Consider the following 18,353-nt stretch of genomic DNA (forward strand, 5'->3'; position numbering starts at 1 on the left):
CATCTAGGAGTAGCACTGCAGTGTCAGACAGAATGGCACTTTTAAAAACTAGGCACCAAAGAGCACATAATGCAAAGAATGAAAGAGGTGCACCGAGGTTGCTGGATGACTAAGCTAAGTGACCCAAGTGGGCGGCACTAACACCTGGCCCATCTAGGAGTGGCACTGCAGTGTCAGACAGGATGACACTTTTAAAAACTAGGCCCCAAACAGTACATCATGCAAAGAAGAAAAAGAGGTGCAATGAGGTAGCTGGATGACTAAGCTAAGCAACACAAGTGTGCGGCACAAATACCTGGCCCATCTAGGAGTGGCACTGCAGTGTCAGACAGGATGGCACTTTTAAAAACTAGGCCCCAGAAAGTACACCATGCAAAGATAAAAAGAGGTGCACCAAGGTTGCTGGATGACTAAGCTAAGCAACACAAGTGTGCGGCACAAACACCTGGCCCATCTAGGAGTGGCACACAGTGGCTGAATGTTGAAAGCAGTCCGCAATTTTTCGGGCCACTGACAGCATCTCCTGCACGCCCTTGTCATTTTTCAAAAATTCTGCACCACCAAATTAATTGTATGTGCAAAACATGGGACGTGCTGGAATTTGCCCAAATGTAGTGCATGCGCAATATTGGTGGAATTGTCCAATGTCACAAATCCCCAGGATAGTCTAAGTGGGGTAAGCCCAGGGCTTAAAGTGGTCCTGGTGAGGTGGTGGAACTCTTGGAGGAGGACCACTGAGGCACCAGGACCTGAGGAAGGAGTAGGTGGCTGCAGCTCATCAGCAACACTAGTGCCGCCTGTATCATCGATTGACGCAGATGATGGGGTGGACTTTTCTGTTGGAATTACTGCGCAGGGCAATGGAGGAGGTGGAACTAGTTCCCCCTACGATTACAGGTGGTGGAACTTAGTTCCACCTCGTTCCCCCCCACTTTAACCCCTGGGTAAGCCTTTGTGCAACAATGTCCCTCAGTTTCTGTAAGAGGTTGTCAGCTGTTTGCCTCTTACGGAAACCGGTGATACACAGCGTAGCCTGCTTAGGAACAAGCTGGCATTTGTGAGATGCTGCTACTGGTGCTGCTGCTGCTGTTGTTGCTGTGGGAGGCAATACATCTACCCAGTGGGCTGTCACAGTCATGTAGTCCTTAGTTTGTCCTGCTCCACTTGTCCACATGTGCGTGGTTAAGTGGACACTTGGTACAACCGCATTTTTCAGGACACTGGTGACACTTTTCTTAATGTCCTTGTACAGTCCAGGAATCGTTTTCCTAGTGAAGTGGAATCTAGATGGGATTTGGTACTGGGGACACACTACCTCCATCAATTGTCAAAATCCCACTGCACTAATGGCGAATACCGGACGCACGTCTAACACCAACATAGCTGTCAAGGCCTCAGTTATCCGCTTTGAAACAGGATGACTGCTGTCATATTTCATCTTCCACGCAAAGGACTGTTGGACAGTCAATTGCTTAGTTGAAGTAGTACAAGCGATCTTCCGACTTCCCCTCTGGGATGACGATCGACTCCCAGCAGCAACAACAGCAGCAATAGCAGCAGCAGTAGGAGGAAGTGGTTCTTGTGATTTCCCTATTTTATCCTCCAGTTTTTTGTTCTCTATTATTTTTCTGGAGATACAGTATATAACAATATGCGGCACAGGAGAGCGTACCCCTACACCACACAGGGCAAGCCCTGTAAAAATTATTTGGATTAAATATTAACAACAGCTTTATTTGTCGTAAATAATATATAGCACAGGATAGCACCACTGGAGTTATATGGCAGCACCACTGGACTGGACTTATATGGCAGTACCCCTGGATTTATACGGCGGTACCCCTTGACTTATATGGCGGTTCTGCTGGACTTATACGGTAGTACCACTGGACTTATATGGCAGTACCCCTGGACTTATATGGCAGTACCCCTGGACTTATACGGCAGCAGCACTGGACTTATACGGCAGCACATGACACCACCTCTGGACTTTTGGCAGCACAGGACACCACCACTGGACTAATGCAGCACAAGACAACACCACTGGACTGGACTTATACAGCAGCACTGAACTTATGGCAGTAAAGGACACCACCACTGGACTTATGGTAGCACAGGATACCACCACTGGACTGATGCAGCACAACACAGCACCACTGGACTGGACTTATTCAGCAGCACTGGACTTATGGCAGCACAGGACACCACCACTGTGACTGCACTGATGCAGCACAAGACAACACCACTGGACAGATACAAAAGAGCAGGTCGCCACCCCACTTAAGCGTTACGCCACTTTCCTGCACAGACACTGAGGAGACACATCCTCTCGCTACACTCTCCAGGACTAGAGTGAAAATTGCGCGACACACGGCTGTTTATATGGAATCCAAATCCAGTGAGACTCCGACTGCGGGATGATGACGTTTTGCCTTGTTCTGGTTTCTGAATCTGTCGGGAAGTACCGAGCGAGGGTCGAATCCGGACTCAGAGCATGAAGTTCAGGGAGGTTCAGTTCTCTGAGACCCGAACCAACTCATCTCTAATTTTAACAAGCTGAAATGTAGACTTGAAGTCAACCAGCCACAGATGCTGTGTAATACATGAGCGTCCCAGGTAAAAGTGAAAATATTATGCAAAAAGGACTACAAACATTTTGTGTGCAAACAGTATGTTTGTTGCATTTACTGCAGAATGTTATTGATCAGTTAGGTTGACAAACTCTACATTTTGCAGTGTTTCATCACTTAATTGATCAACCACATTCCAATTCCCTAGGGTGATTGCATTTTTTTTAAACAATTTGGGGGAAATAAAAAACACCATTGTGAGAACATTTTCATAAAAATCCACAATGAATCAACTCTGATGTTAGATCAATGCTGCCTATATGTTTGCAAAAATCTCTTCCCTTATGATTGATGATGTGCTAATGGAGAGTTCATACAAACTCCACACAGATGTGATATGAAAATTATGATACTAATTAAAAGGGACTATTGATACTTGTAATTTTTTGCAATTGTTTGGTGGTTAAGATGTGAGTAAAGAGAAGCCAACTCTCAAAGTATTGTAACGAGGTAATACACCTCTGAGAGATTTTTTGGTATTTCAATGCCGCATATATTTCGTTATGATGTATTGGATTACCATGTCAAAAAGTTTGTAATTCCAAATTTTTATTACTGTACCAAAAGTTTAGGATTACAATTTTTACATGTTGCCATGTCACTTTGTGAGATAATCTATTTTAATTGTGAATATTAACAGTTATATTTTATTAATAATTTTTGACAAGTGTGCCCCAAGACAGACCTATAGTCTCCTTTTGTCTTTACCTCCTTTGTAAAGATTCTCCATTTATACAGTTTATTGAACTATTCTTTCTAGGAGCACCACCAACCAATGCCAGGAGTATTTGACCCTTTACAGTGCATGTGCTACTTTGTGAGTAAGAGACTGTACAAAAGTCACAATACAACATCAATTAGCATTAACAAAAGGCGGGGGGGGGGGGGGGTGTCAAATGGAAACCTAATTAGTTGTCTGTCTGGGGACAGTGCACTGGTCCTGATGTACTAAGCTTAAAAAGTGATAAAATGGAGAGTAATAAAGTACCATCCAATCAGCTCCTTACTGCCATGTCACAGGCTGTGTTTGAAAAATAACAGTTAGGAGCTGATTGTTTGGTGTTTTATCAACCTCCACTTTATCACTTTTTAAGGCTTAGTACATCTTACCAACTGTCTCCAAATTCATTTCTCATTCCTCCTGTGTGCTGAGGCAAACAACAGATGAAAGCAGGGGTGCTTTAAGAGAGCAGGAGGCCCGTGTGATCGCTGACATCGCTGGGCTGAAAATCACTCAGCACATACACACTGAGCGATTTTTCCCCTGCCCAGCGATGTCAGCGGGAGTGAGTGGCAGTGCCATAACTACCTGTGTTCCAGGTGTGCCTGGCACACAGCGCAGTTACCCTGAGGGCGCACGGCCAGCGGCTTGTAATGAGTCAAATTGACTCATTACACGCCACCTGTTGTGTGCCGTGCGCCGCGCTGGAGGAGAAGCAGCAGCTACGGAGGCAGAGAAGGAGGAGGAGGGAGGGGCACTGGAGCCGCAGCAGCGCTGTGTCATTGGTAGTAGCGCCTCTGCAGCAGTCCTCTCTACTTCTGTATTGGCTGCCTGGCACTGCTGTGAATGCTGGGATGCGGTTCCTCCATCCCAGCATTCTCAGTGGCAGGCAGCCAATGTGGAAGGAGAGGGGGCTGCTGCAGTGGCGCCTCTACCAATTACATAGTGCTGCTGCAGCTCCAGTCCCCATCCTTCCTCCTCCTTCTCCGCTGCCCGGGATCTGATCTTCTGCCTGCACGAGGAGCTTGACTGCCAGCGTGGAGAGATGGTAAGTATCTCTCTCTCTCTTTCTTTCTCTCTCTCTATCTCTCTCTCTCTCTCTTGTGTCTGCCGCAATGTGCAAAAAGGGGGACTGGCTGACGTAATGTGTAAAAAGGGGGACACTGTCTGCCGTAATGTGTAAAAAGGGGGACGCTGTCTGCCGTAATGTGTAAAAAGGGGGACGCTGTCTGCCGTAATGTGTAAAAAGGAGACGCTGTCTGCCATAATGTGTAAAAAGGAGACGCTGTCTGCTGTAATGTGTAAAAAGGGGACGTTGTCTGCCGTAATGTGTAAAATGGAGACGCTGTCTGCCGTAATGTGTAAAAAGGAGACGCTGGGGTATATTTACTAACATTCGTAATTCTCCCGATTTGGTGGGAGAATAATCACGAATGACATCGAAAGTGTAAAACTGCAACTTTTTGAATTTATTACGACTAATTTACTAAGCTGCCGTATTCTGCATTTTCGGGTTTTCCGATGTCGATGTCATTCGTGTTTTTTTTTAGTTTTTTACGGCAGTGATTTGCAAAACACTGCCGACTTTTTCTAAATGAATCTCGGCCGGATCTGTGTGATCCGTGCTGGGGTTTTTTTTTTTTTTTTAAATAAGCACTGTAAAACTGTAAAAAAAAATGGCGTGGGGTCCCCCCTCCTAAGCATAACCAGCCTCGGGCTCTTTGAGCCGATCCTGGTTGCAGAAATATGGGGGAAAAAATGACAGGGGTTCCCCCATATTTAAGCAACCAGCATCGGGCTCTGCGCCTGGTCCTGGTTCCAAAAATACGGGGGACAAAAAGCGTAGGGGTCCCCCGTATTTTTAAAACCAGCACCGGGCTCCACTAGCTGGACAGATAATGCCACAGCCGGGGGTCACTTTTATATAGTGCCCTGCGGCCGTGGCATCAAATATCCAACTAGTCACCCCTGGCCGGGGTACCCTGGGGGAGTGGGGACCCCTTCAATCAAGGGGTCCCCCCCCCAGCCACCCAAGGGCCAGGGGTGAAGCCCGAGGCTGTCCCCCCCATCCAATAGGCTGCGGATGGGGGGCTGATAGCCTTTTTGTAAAAGTGATTGATATTGTTTTTAGTAGCAGTACTACAAGGCCCAGCAAGCCTCCCCCGCATGCTGGTACTTGGAGAACCACAAGTACCAGCATGCGGCGGAAAAACGGGCCCGCTGGTACCTGTAGTACTACTACTAAAAAAATACCCCAAAAAAGACAATACACACACACCTTGAAAGTAAAGTTTTATTACATCCATCCACACAAACATACATACATACTTACCTTATGTTCACACGCAGGTCGGTCCTCTTGTCCAGTAGAATCCATGGGGTTGACCGAAAGTGACCTCACCGCTGAGCAGAAAGTTCCCACCATTGGTTACAATGGAGCGCATAGGTGCTACATTGTAACACTGCCGTGTGCCGCCTGTCAGTCAGTACAGGAGCACACAGCCGATCCGGAGGGTGCTACAACGTGGCGATCCCTGATTGGCTGAAGAAACCCACTTAGACAGAAGTCAGAGTGGGTTTCTGGCATTTGGGGAAAGGGGTCCCATGTGAAAACATGGGGCCCCTTTCAGTTTGTGGTCGGGACTCCGTTTTTTTATTTTCTCAAGTACGTGGATTACAAATGGATTTGAAGAGGACCGATCTACACTGGACTTTGTGAGTATAATTTTTTCAACAGGTACCCCATGGATTCTACTGGACAAGAGGACCGACCTGCATGTGAACATAAGGTAAGTATGTATGTATGTTTGTGTGGATGGATGTAATAAAACTTTACTTTCAAGGTGTGTGTGTATTGTCTTTTTTGGGGTATTTTTTTAGTAGTAGTACTACAGGTACCAGCGGGCCCGTTTTTCCGCCGCATGCTGGTACTTGTGGTTCTCCAAGTACCAGCATGCGGGGGAGGCTTGCTGGGCCTTGTAGTACTGCTACTAAAAACAATATCAATCACTTTTACAAAAAGGCTATCAGTCCCCCATCCGCAGCCTATTGGATGGGGGGGACAGCCTCGGGCTTCACCCCTGGCCCTTGGGTGGCTGGGGGGGGGACCCCTTGAATGAAGGGGTCCCCACTCCCCCAGGGTACCCTGGCCAGGGGTGACTAGTTGGATATTTGATGCCACGGCCGCAGGGCACTATATAAAAGTGACCCCCGGCTGTGGCATTATCTGTCCAGCTAGTGGAGCCCGGTGCTGGTTTTAAAAATATGGGGGACCCCTACTCTTTTTGTCCCCCGTATTTTTGGAACCAGGACCAGGCGCAGAGCCCGATGCTGGTTGCTTAAATATGGGGGAACCCCTGTCATTTTCTTTCCCATATTTCTGCAACCAGGATCGGCTCAAAGAGCCCGAGGCTGGTTATGCTTAGGAGGGAGGACCCCACGCAATTTTTTTTCAACAAATTAACACTTTCCCACCCCTTCCCACTGATATACATGCACGTATCTCATGGATCCGTGCATGCCTATCCAATCACGGCTCAAAAAAGCAGGTCTGTTTTTTTTTAGCACTTTTTTACGAGTTGTATTTTTTCACGGCAGTGTTTTGTTTTTTTTTGCTTTGCACTTCTTAGTAAATGACCGAGATTCATACTTAAACAGCCGCGTTTTGACCGATGGTGTATTCATTCGTATTTTTTTTGTTGGACTTCAAAAAAAATACGAATGCCCTCATCACTGCCGAGATTTGAGTTTAGTAAATGACCGAGATGACACTTTGAAGAAAAAACGGCATCTCGGTCAAAATCGGGACCTTAGTAAATATACCCCGCTGTCTGCCGTAATGTGTAAAAAGGAGACGTCTGCCGTAATGTGTAAAAAGGAGACGCTGGGGTAAATTTACTAAGATTCGTAATTTCCGAAAAAAGGTCAAAGTTCAATCACGAATGACATCGACAGTGTAAAACTGCAACTTTTTGAATTGATTACGATGGATTTACTAAGCTGTCGTATTCGGGTTTTTCTTTTCTTCCGATGTCGATGTCATTCGTTTTTTTTTACCTATTTTTACGGCAGTGATTAGCAAAACACTGCCGTTTTTTTTTACAATCAATCTCGGCCGGATCTGTGTGATCCGTGCTGGGGTTCTTATTTTTTTTTTTTTAAATTAAACAATGTAAAATCCCCCCAAAAAAATGCGTGGGGTCCCCCCTCCTAAGCATAACCAGCCTCGGGCTCTTTGAGCCGATCCTGGTTGCAGAAATATGGGGAAAAAATTGACAGGGGTTCCCCCATATTTAAGCAACCAGCATCGGGCTCTGCGCCTGGTCCTGGTTCCAAAAATACGGGGGACAAAAAGAGTAGGGGTCCCCCGTATTTTTAAAACCAGCACCGGGCTCCACTAGCTGGACAGATAATGCCACAGCCGGGGGTCACTTTTATACAGTGCCCTGCGGCCGTGGCATCAAAAATCCAACTAGTCACCCCTGGCCGGGGTACCCTGGGGGAGTGGGGACCCCTTCAATCAAGGGGTCCCCCCCCCCAGCCACCCAAGGGCCTGGGGTGAAGCCCGAGGCTGTCCCCCCCCATCCAATGGGCTGCGGATGGGGAGGCTGATAGCCATTTGTGATAATGAAAAGATATTGTTTTTAGTAGCAGTACTACAAGTCCCAGCAAGCCTCCCCCGCATGCTGGTACTTGGAGAACCACAAGTACCAGCATGCGGCGGAAAAACGGGCCCGCTGGTACCTGTAGTACTACCACTAAAAAAATACCCAAAAAAACACAAGACACACACACCGTGAAAGTATAATTTTATTACATACATACACACATACATACATACTTACCTTATGTTCTCACGCAGGTCGGTCCTCTTCTCCAGTAGAATCCAAGGGCTACCTGTTGAAGAAATTCTACTCACCAGATCCAGTGGTCCAGGCTCCTCGGCAAATCCAGGGATAATCCACGTACTTGAATAAAACAAAAAAACGGTTGCCCGACCTCGAACTGAAAGGTGACCCATGTTTGCACATGGGTCACCTTTCCACGAATGCCAGAAACCCACTTTGCCTTCTGACTAAGTGGGTTTCTTCAGCCAATCAGGGAGTGCCACGTTGTAGCACTCTCCTGATCAGCTGTGTGCTCCTGTCCTCACTGACAGGCAGCACACGGCAGTGTTACAATGTAGCGCCTATGCGCTACATTGTAACCAATGATGGGAACTTTCTGCCCTGCGGTTGACCTAAAGTGACGTCACCGCTGAGCAGAAAGTTCCCAGCATTGGTTACAATGGAGCGCATAGGCGCTACATTGTAACACTGCCGTGTGCCGCCTGTCAGTGAGGACAGCAGCACACAGCTGATCAGGAGAGTGCTACAACGTGGCACTCCCTGATTGGCTGAAGAAACCCACTTAGACAGAAGTCAAAGTGGGTTTCTGGCATTCGTGGGAAGGTGACCCATGTGCAAACATGGGTCCCCTTTCAGTTCGTGGTCGGGACACCGTTTTTTTTTATTTATTCAAGTACGTGGATTAACCCTGGATTTGCCGAGGAGCCTGGACCCATGGATCTGGTGAGTAGAATTTCTTCAACAGGTAGCCCTTGGATTCTACTGGAGAAGAGGACCGACCTGCGTGAGAACATAAGGTAAGTATGTATGTATGTGTGTATGTATGTAATAAAATTATACTTTCACGGTGTGTGTGTCTTGTGTTTTTTTGGGTATTTTTTTAGTGGTAGTACTACAGGTACCAGCGGGCTCGTTTTTCCGCCGCATGCTGGTACTTGTGGTTCTCCAAGTACCAGCATGCGGGGGAGGCTTGCTGGGACTTGTAGTACTGCTACTAAAAACAATATCTTTTCATTATCACAAATGGCTATCAGCCTCCCCATCCGCAGCCCATTGGATGGGGGGGGACAGCCTCGGGCTTCACCCCTGGCCCTTGGGTGGCTGGGGGGGGGGACCCCTTGATTGAAGGGGTCCCCACTCCCCCAGGGTACCCCGGCCAGGGGTGACTAGTTGGATTTTTGATGCCACGGCCGCAGGGCGCTATATAAAAGTGACCCCCGGCTGTGGCATTATCTGTCCAGCTAGTGGAGCCCGGTGCTGGTTTTAAAAATACGGGGGACCCCTACTCTTTTTGTCCCCCGTATTTTTGGGACCAGGACCAGGCGCAGAGCCCGATGCTGGTTGCTTAAATATGGGGGAACCCCTGTCATTTTTTCCCCATATTTCTGCAACCAGGATCGGCTCAAAGAGCCCGAGGCTGGTTATGCTTAGGAGGGGGGACCCCACGCAATTTTTTTGGCAAAAATAAGCACTTTCCCACCCCTTCCCACTGATATACATGCACGGATCTCATGGATCCCTGCATGCATCTCAAATCACGGAAAAAAAAAAGCAGGTCTGTTTTTTTTAGGACTTTTTTACGAGTTGTAATTTTTCACGGCAGTGTTTTGTGTTTTTTTGCTTTGCACTTCTTAGTAAATGACCGAGATTCATATCTAAACAGGCGTAATTTGACCGATGGTGTATTCATTCGTAATTTTTTACCTGAACTAGCAAAAAATTACGAATGCCCTCATCACTGCCGTGATTAGTGTTTAGTAAATGACCGAGATTAACCGAGATGACACTTTGAAGAAAAAACGGCATCTCGGTCAAAATCGGGAGCTTAGTAAATATACCCCGCTGTCTGCCGTAATGTGTAAAAAGGAGACGCTGTCTGCTGTAATGTGTAAAAAGGAGACGCTGTCTGCTCTAATGTGTAAAAAGGAGACGCTGTCTGCTCTAATGTGTAAAAAGGGGCTCTACCTGGTATAGTGGCACTACTGTTCAGCGTAATTTGAATAATGGAGACTTCTATGCACCGTAGTATGAATTGGTATTATTTTGTGGTCACGCCCCTTCCCCATGAAGCCACGCCCCTATATATTTTCCACATGCCTGGTGAGTAGCTTTCCATAGCAGGACGCTATGGAAAGCCATCCACCCTGACGTTCATCTGCTGCTAATACCAGCAGATGAACAGCAGCTGCCGGTGATGAAGCAGGATTATGCATCAGAGCTCAACGCTCTGGGGCTTAACACACCACTAATGGGGCCTACACACGCAGTGATTTGGGCTGATTGTCTAAGTGATTTGACTGAATCGCTTAGAAATTCAGCACAAATAGCTCAGTGTGTGGACTATGGGGGTCATTCCGAGTTGATCGATCGCTAGCAGTTTTTAGCAGCCTTGCAAACGCATTGTCATCGCCCACTGGGGAGTGTATTTTCGCTGTGCAGAAGTGCGAACGCCTGTGCAGCAGAGCGCCTGCAAAAACATTTTGTGCAAAACAAGACCAGCCCTGAACTTACTCTTCGTGTGCGATGATTCTAACGTTGGAGGGACGGCTTTTGACATCACACACCCGCGCAGCGTTCGCCCAGCCACGCCTGCATTTTCCCTGGCACTCCTGCTTTTTTTCTAAGCACTCCTTCAAAATGGTCAGTTGCCACCCAGAAACGCCCCTTTTCTGTCAATCTTCTTGCGGCCGCCAGTACGGATGAACACGTCGCTAGAACCTGTGCAAACCACAAAGCTCTTTGTACTCGTACGTTGCGCATGCGCATTGCGGTGCATATGCATGCGCAGAAATGCCAAATTTTACACTGAACACTGTGCTGCGAACAACGGCAGCTAGCAATCAACTTGGAATGACCCCCTATAGCAATAGTGATGCGCGTCCTCGCGCGTTGCTATCGCCCGTCTAGATAGTTCAAGCATGCTTGAAAGTAGAGATGTGCGGCTGGCACTTTTCATGTTTTGTGTTTTTGTTTTGGTTCTAATTCCACTTTCGTGTTTTGGTTTTGGCTTGGTTTTGCCAAAACCACCCTTTTGTGTTTTGGTTTTGGATCTGGATGATTTTTTAAAGAAACATAATAAACAGCTAAAATCACATAATTTGGGGGGTAATTTTGATCCTACGGTATTATTAACCTCAATAACATTAATTTCCACTCATTTCCAGTCTATTCTGAACTCCTCACACCTCACAATATTGTTTTTAGGCCAAAAGGTTGCACTGAGGTGGCTGTATGACTAAGCTAAGCGACACAAGTGTGCGGCACAAACACCTGGCCCATCTAGGAGTGGCACTGCAGTGGTACATAGGATGGCAGATTTAAAAAATAGGCCCCAAACAGCACATGATGCAAAGAAGAAAAAGAGGTGCAATGAGGTAGCTGGATGACTAAGCTACGTGACACAAGTGTGTCACACAAACACCTGGCTCATCTAGGAGTGGCACTGCAGTTGCAAACAGGATGGCACTTAAAAAAACTAGTCCCCAAACAGCACATGATGCAAAGAAGAAAAAGAGGTGCAAGATGGAATTGTCCTTGGGCCCTCCCATCCAAACCTTATGTTGTATAAACAGGACATGCACAATGTAACAAACCAATCATTTCAGCAACAGGGTCTGCCACACCACTGTGGCTGAAATGACTGGTTTGTTTGGGCCCCCACCAAAAAAGAAGCAATCAATCTCTCCTTGCACAAACTGGCTCTACAGAGGCAAGATGTCGACCTCATCCTCTGATTCCTCACGCCTTTCACTGTGTACATCCTCCTCCTCACAGAGTATTAATTCGTCCTCACTGGAATCCACCATCACAGGTTCCTGTGTACTTTCTGGAGGCAATTGCTGGTAAAGGTCTTCCTGGAGGAATTTATAATTAATTTTGATGAACATCATCTTCTCCACATTTTGTGGAAGTAACCTATGCTGACTGCTGACAAGGTTGCCAGCTGCACTAAACACTCTTTCAGAGTACACACTGGAGGGTGGACAACTTAGGTAAAATGATGCCAGTTTGTGCAAGGGCCTCCAAATTGCCTCTTTTTCCTTCCAGTATACATACGGACTGTCTGACATGCCTACTGGAATGCTATCGCCCATATAATCCTCCACCATTCATTCAACAGTGACAGCATCATATGTGGTGACAGTAGACATGTCAGTAATCGTTGGCAGGTCCTTCAGTCTGGACCAGATGTCAGCACTTGCTCCTGACTGCCCTGCATCACCGGCAGTGGGTGGGCTCTGAAATTTTATCCTTTTCCTCGCAGCCCCAGTTGCTGCAGAAAATGAAGGAGGAGCTGTTGACGGGTCACATTCCGCTTGAGTTGGCAATTGTCTCACCAGCAGGTCTTTGAACCTCTGCAGACTTGTCCACCGGAAAGAGAGATACAATGTAGGCTTTAATCCTAGGATCGAGCACGGTGGCCAAAATGTAGTACTCTGATTTTAGCAGATTGACCACCCTTGAATCCTGGCAAAGCAAATGAAGGGCTCCATCCACAAGTCCCACATACTTAGCGGAATCACTCCATCTTAGCTCTTCCTTCAATTTCTCCAGCTGCTTCTGCAAAAGCCTGATGAGGGGAATGACTTGACTCAAGCTGGCAGTGTCTGAACTGACTTCACGTGTGGCAAGTTCGAAGGGTTGGAGAACCTTGCACAAGACGGAAATCATTCTCTACTGCGCTTGAGTCAGGTGCATTCCCCCTCCTTTGCCTATATTGTCGGTGGATGTATAGGCTTGAATGGCCTTTTGCTGCTCTTCCATCCTCTTAAGCATATAGAGTGTTGAATTCTACCTCGTTACCACCTCTTCCTTCAGGTGATGGAAGGGCAGGTTCAGGCGCGTTTGATGGCGCTCCGGTCTTCGGCACACGGCGGCTGAATGTCGAAAGTGGCCCGCAATTTTTCGTACCACCGACAGCATCTCCAGCACGCCCCTGTAATTTTTCAAAAAATTCTCCACCACCAAATTAATTGTATGTGCAAAACATGGGATGTGCTGGAATTTGCCCACATGTAATGCACACACAATATTGGTGGCATTGTCCGATATCACAAATCCCCTGGAGAGTCTAATTGGGGTAAGCCATTCTGTGATGATGTTCCTCAGTTTCCGTAAGAGGTTGTCAGCTGTGTGCCTCTGATTCATAGCGTAGCCTGCCTAGGAACGAGTTGGGTTTTGCGAGATGCTGCTGCTTCTGCTGTTTTTACTGTGGGAGGCCATACATCTACCCAGTGGGCTGTCACAGTCATATAGTCCTTAGTCTTCCCTGTTCCACATGTCCGTGGTTAAGTGAACAGTGGGTACAACTTCATTTTGTAGGATACTAAGGACACTTTTTCTGATGTCTCTGTACATTCTCGGTATCGCCTACCTAGAGAAGTGGAACCTAGATGGGATTTGATACTGAGAACACAGTACCTCAAACAATTCTCTAAGTCCCACTGAACTAATGGCAGATACCGGATGCACGTCTAACACAAACATAGCTGTCAAGTACTCAGCTATCCGCTTTGCAAAAGGATGACTGCTGTCATATTTCATCTTCCTCACAAAGGACTGTTGGACAGTCAATTGCTTACTGGAAGTAGTACAAGTGGTCTTCCGACTTCCCCTCTGGGATGACGATCAACTCCCAGCAGCAACAACAGCAGCGCCAGCAACAGCAGACATAACACTCAAGGATCCTCCGGTGGAATCCCGGTTAGAAGAGGACTCCTCAGTCTTGACAGTGACATGGCCTGCAGTACTACTGACGTTCCTGACTGAGGAGGAAGTTGATGTTGAGGGAGTTGGTGGTGTGGCTTGCAGGAGCTTGGGTACAAGAGGAAGAAGGGATTTAGGTGTCAGTGGACCGCTTACACTCTTACTCAAAGTTTCACAACTTGACACTGACTTCTGATCAATGCGCTGCAGGTGACGTACAAGGGAGGATTTTCCTAGGTGGTTAACATCTTTACACCTACTTATTACAGATTGACAGAGGCAACACACGGCTTAACACCTGTTGTCCGGATTTGTGGAGAAATAATTAGACACAGAAGAGGTTGCTTTTTGGTAGTTTGCCCAGGCATTACAATGGGCTTCTTCATCCCACAGACAACAAGTGTCTCCCCCGATTCCTCATTTAAACAAATCACATCACCATCAGAATCCTCATCGTAAACTTCCTCCTCAGTGCCAGCAACACCCATATCCTCATCCTCGTGCACTTCAACAGTGACATCTTTAATTTGAATATCAGAAACTGGACTGTGGGTGCTCCTTCCAGCACTTGCAGGGTGTGTGCAAATGGTGGAAGGAGCCACCTCTTCCCGTCCAGTGTTGGGAAGGTCAGGCATAACAACCGCCGACACACTTGGACTCTCCTTGGGGGTTTGTGATACCATCTTAGAACGCACAGTTCTTTTCTGTGCTTTTTCCAGCTTAACTCTTTTCATTTTTCTAGCGGGAGGATGAGGGCTTCCATTGTCACGTGAAGCTGAACCACTAGTCATGAACATAGGCCAGGGCCTCAGGATTTCCTTGTTACTCCGTGTCGTAAATGGCATATTGGCAAGTTTATGTTTCTCCTCAGACCATTTAAATTTCTGGTCTGATGCAGGACAACACAGCAACACTGTAAGGGACATGTTGTTATTATTATACAGCAGCACTGGACATATGGCAGCAGAGGATACCACTGTGACTGCCTGGTCACTGGAATGACTGATGGCTGATGCACAGGACACTACCACTGGTCTGATGCAGGACAACACAGCAACACTGTAAGGGACTTGTTGTTATTATTATACAGCAGCACTGGACATATGGCAGCAGAGGATACCACTGTGAGTGTGACTGCCTGGTCACTGGAATGACTGATGGCTGATGCACAGGACACTACCACTGGTCTGATGCAGGACAACACAGCAACACTGTAAGGGACTTGTTATCATTATACAGCAGCACTGGACATATGTCAGCAGAGTATACCACTGTGACTGCCTGGTCACTGGAATGACTGATAGCTGATGCACAGGACACTACCAATGGACTGATGCAGCACAACACAGCACCATTGGAATGGGCTTATACAGCAACACTGGACATATGGCAGCACGAGGACACAACCACTGTGACTGGACAAATGCAGCACAAGACACGGACACTGAGAGAATGGAGGCATGTCCTCTCTCTACACTCTCCAATACCAGAGTGAAAATGGCGGCGACGCGCGGCTCCTTATATGGAATCCAAATCCCAGGAGAATCCGACAGCGGGATGATGCCTTTTTGCCTCGTTCTGGTTTCCGAGTTAGGCGGGAAAACCCAAGGGTGACTCGGATTCGGGCTAGTAGAGTGAAGTACGGTAGGGTTCGGTTCTATGAAAACTGAACCCGCTCATCTCTACTTGAAAGAGCTAGTCATCTCCTATGTTTACTCTATTGAGAACACGGGCAGTGACAGATTACTCAGCACACATCACTGGTGCAGCGCTGTGTGCTGAGCGATCTTGCTGAGCGATCTGAGAGATCTAGCATTGCTCAGATCACTGACTGCAGTCACCCCATGTGTAGGCCCCATTATTCAGCAGCAGAAAAGAAAAGTTTAATATATCCATTGGATTAAAGAGAAGCAATAGGTTTTAGCAATACAGTAACTGAGACAATTTAGGCTCTGTTCATGAACCCATAATAATCTCTGGATTACAAACTGAATTGGAAAAAAAACTGCTTTCTCTCACTCTTTCATCATCAAATGCTGTTCATACTTATAGTAGGCAGGGATGAGAGGTCTCAGATCTACAAGATCCGAGCCCACTCAAACTTCCCGATCTGAGCTGGGATCAGAGTCCGACTCAGGTTTTCCTGCCACACTCGGATCCCGGAACGAGGCAAAATGTCATCATCCCGCTGTCAGATTCTGACAAGATCTGGACTCTATACTATTCCACACTTCTTGCTGCAATCATCACTCCAGCATTGGAGAGGGAGCAGGACGGACGTGTTTGTTGTCTGTCTGTGTGAGGGTGGTGGGAAGGATGGCGTGGGGTGGGTGCTGGTTCTGCTGTTGGTGTTGTTGTCCTGTGCTGTCACAAATCAGTCCAGTGCTGGGGCTGTGCTGCCATAAAAAGTCACTGGGTGCTCTGTGTGCCATACACGTGGCTGCTGCGCCTGTCTGCCAGAAATCAGTCCATTGCTTGGGCTGTGCTGCCATAATTTATTATTATTATTATCCTTTATTTATATGGCGCCACAAGGGTTCCGCAGCGCCCAATTACAGAGTACATAAACAAATAATCAAATCAGGAAAACTGCAACTTACAGTTGACGACAATATAGGACAAGTACAGGGTAAATAAATATAGCTACATCAGCAGATGACCCTGAAATAAGTATCAGGTGACAGAGGACTGCTGGATTTGGTGCATCTGAAGATTATTAAAGTAAGAAAAAAGATAAGCACATGAGGAAAGAGGACACTGCTCGTGAGAGCTTACATTCTAAAGGGGAGGGGTAGACAGACAGTGGTGACACAGATGGGATAATAAGTCACTGGGTGCTCTGTGTGCCATACACGTAGGTGCTGCATATGTCTGCCACAAAACAGTCCATTGCTGGGGCTGTGCTGCCATAATAAGTCACTGGGTGCTCTGTATGCCATACAAGTGGGCGCTGTGCCTGTCTGCCATAAATCAGTCCAGTGCTTGGGCTGTGCTGCCATAATAAGTCACTGGGTGCTCTGTCTGCCATACAAGTGGGTGCTGCATCTGTCTGCCACAAATCAGTCCAGTGCTGTGGCTGTGCTGCCATAATAAGTCACTGGGTGCTCTGCCATACAAGTGGGTGCTGTGTCTGTCTGCCACAAATCAGTCCAGTGCTGGGGCTGTGCTCCATAATAAGTCACTGGGTGCTCTGTCTGCCATACAAGTGGGTGAATAAACATGAGACCCAGGGCTTGATCAACCAATAGGCTGATCAGGGTGCAGCCTGGAGGGATGGGTCCTGGGGGGCAGAACTGGCACAATAGACACTTAGGCTCTACCTACAACTGGAAGCTGCAGCAGTGTGAGGGGGGACGGATCTCTGCAGATTCCATGCAGATGGCATGGAAGACGGCCCTTTAAAAATGGCAGCTGCCTTCTAAGAGACAGATGCTAGAGGTATTACTAGACCATTAACCAGCGCTACCCGGAATGAGCATGTAACCCCCTGGCACTGAGCATGTAACCTCTATGGCAATGATTTTAAAAAAAAGTAAGGTTTCCTCTGCAACACTGTATACTGTAATTGTGTATGGATTGTACAAAGCATCCAAGTGATTGCATTAATTTTCTCCACTTACAGTATGTTTATACTCTTTATTTGGAAATATTTTATCATTGCAAAATATTATAATATGTTCTGTTACTCTGTAGCACTATTAGGTTTTTCTTAACTTATTCTTTAATTTCACTTTAGACTTCATTCACCTCTGTGCTCTGAGCAACATAACATCCCCCAGCCATGATACATGTTATCTGTACCCCCCAAGGAGTCTACTTCAAAGCCCTCTCACACTGAGCTTTTCACGCCTACACAATTAGGGAATAGACTCTAAAGCTGGCCATACATCATAATCTGTTCTACAGCAAATTTAGGTGGAAAGCTACGTTATGTGATGCACTGTCCACCCAGTGGTGAAACTATATATTGTCATGGCACAACATAAGAGCACAACAACACAAGGAATTGATGTCCTACCAAATTGAGTGCCATAGCACTGTTTTCAGAAAGGTAATCGTGGACACATCTGAAAAATTAAATCTTCTTTTAAGTAGGTGTCTCTGTGGTAAGTGTCTCAATAATTATTTGAAAAAAACAAGTGTACCCCACTCACTATGGTTGTGAGGTGAGCAAAGCTTATAAAGGTATCTTTTACATCTGGAATGACAGATAAACAAGCGTATCCCACTCACAATTGCATAGACTGTAACAAGCGCATCACATTTTCTTGACCAGTCTCCCATAGTCGCCTTGTTCATTCATAAATCCTGGAGGCATCTGAGTATGGGGTGGACCTAATTCACCATGCAAAGGTGGCTGCTAAAGGTGAAGCCTAGTTAAGCAGGAGGCTAAAGGACTGCTGGGCAAGCAGAATTGTATGAGTGCCACTTGGTGCCACCTGGTAGTCC

This window comes from Pseudophryne corroboree, chromosome 1, assembly GCF_028390025.1.
Source record: "Pseudophryne corroboree isolate aPseCor3 chromosome 1, aPseCor3.hap2, whole genome shotgun sequence".
In the NCBI taxonomy this organism is placed as follows: Eukaryota; Metazoa; Chordata; class Amphibia; order Anura; family Myobatrachidae; genus Pseudophryne; species Pseudophryne corroboree.